Raw genomic sequence first — 1897 nt, 5'->3', positions numbered from 1 at the left:
CAGAACCGCCCCCCCGCCACCCTGCACAGCCCGTGAAGGCCGGGGTGGCCTGACCCCAAGCCCGACATCTGGCCCGCGCGGGCCCTGGAGACGAAATGGGAGGAAAAGGGAGGCACCCGGAGCGGAAGTGAAGCAGCGAGGCAGGAATGACCGTCCAACACCCAGGAGGGACCGGCCTCGGGGCAGGGGTGGGTCGGGACCCTGTGGCAGCTCCAGTGGGAAGCGGAGGCCGGAATGTTCTGGAATGTCCTGCTCAGGCTCCCGGAGGCGGCGGCTTTGCAGACCTGCCTGGGCCAGAGCCTGCCCCGCGCCAGGTCCTGCCCCCCTCCCCCGAGACAAACAGGCACAGAGACCACAGCTCGCTTTACTTCACTGCCTTCCCTATTCAAACTTTTATTGGTTTCAGAGAGGGGGAGGGAGAGGTTGATTTATTGTCCTGCTTACTTTTTAAATATATATTTTTATTGATTTCAGAGAGGGAGAGAACCATAGATCGGCTGCCTCCTGCACATCCCCGACAGGGCAGAACCATGGATCGGCTGCCTCCTGCACATCCCCCACAGGGCATCGAGCCTGCAACCCAGGAATGTGCCCCTGACTGGGAATCGAACCCGGGACCCTTCAGTGCGCAGGCCGACGTTCTATCCACTGAGCCAACTGGCCAGGGCTGCTGTCCTACTTGTTAACATTCATTGGCTGCTTCTATGCGCCCTGACCGGGATCGAACCTGCAACCTTGGAGTAGAGGACGACTTCTTTAAAGACTGGAAGGCAGCTCCAGGGAAGCAGTGGCCTGGAGGCCTCCCCCTCCCCCTCACTGGGCCCCGCCCACTTGGCAGCAGCCCCAGGGGTCCCACCTCCCCAGGCCCAGGAGACACTCCACAGCCCAGGCCTGTCCTGATGGCCCCGCCAGCCCATCCCATCAACCTCGTGAGCCGCAGGGCCTTCACCCACACCCGCTCCCCTGCTACCCCCCTCTGGGGACACGTCCCCTGGGCTGCTCTGGGGGCACAGGCCACCCCGGCCAGCTCAGCCGCTCCCTTGGCCTGTGACTGCTCTGCACGTGTCCCCTCACCTGTGCCAAGTACAAAGGCTGTGGAGGCGGTACACCTGGCCCTGCACCCCACACACCCCTCCCCCCGGCTCCAGAAGGTCAGAAACCAGGAGTGCTGCCCCCACACCCTGGGCCTCCAGGTGAAGGGCCACGTGCAAGACGGGTGGGAACTGTGGGAGCCACGCCCATGAGAATTGCCATTTATTCCCGAAGTTGCCAAAATCATCACCAAGGATTCACCGAGGGTGTGCGGGGAGGAGGCTCAACACTGATCAAGGGGCCAGTCAGGAGCGGGAGGAGGGGGACGGGGCCTGCTGTCCCTCCTTCTAATGCCACGGACGGGGTTCTCCTCTGGCCGGCACCTCCCCATCCCCCAGGTCGTTTCTGGGGCGGCGGTGGGTGAGAAGAGGTGTAGTGTGAGTGGCCCCAGGAGGGAGGGCGCTGGGGCCCGCTTCACATGCACTCACAACACTGGTGTCCCAGGCAGCGGCGGGGCTGGCCAGGCCAAGCCCCAGCCCGGTTTATAGGAGGAAGGGGTTAGTGTTGGGGGCCGGGGGACCCGGGGGCAGGATGGGGGGCAGGCCTGGGCCCCCGCCCAGGGGAGAGATGTATGTCGGTGGTGCCCCCGGGATTGGTTTTTTAAAAGTATACTGTAGATGAAAGAGTCTAATAAGATATAACTAAAATTTCAGTGCCTTAAGAGGCTAACACAGAAGGGTAAACTAAGTCTCCATAAAACCCAGAGAAGAGATGGTAAAACTTCTCTTTGGATCCTGTCTGGAGTCACAGCTGGAAAAAAAAAAGAAGATATAACTAAAAGAATTATTAATTCCAGGAAATTAAA

This window comes from Myotis davidii, unplaced genomic scaffold, assembly GCF_000327345.1.
Source record: "Myotis davidii unplaced genomic scaffold, ASM32734v1 scaffold326, whole genome shotgun sequence".
NCBI classification, from domain to species: Eukaryota; Metazoa; Chordata; class Mammalia; order Chiroptera; family Vespertilionidae; genus Myotis; species Myotis davidii.
This window is presented reverse-complemented; position numbering follows the sequence as displayed.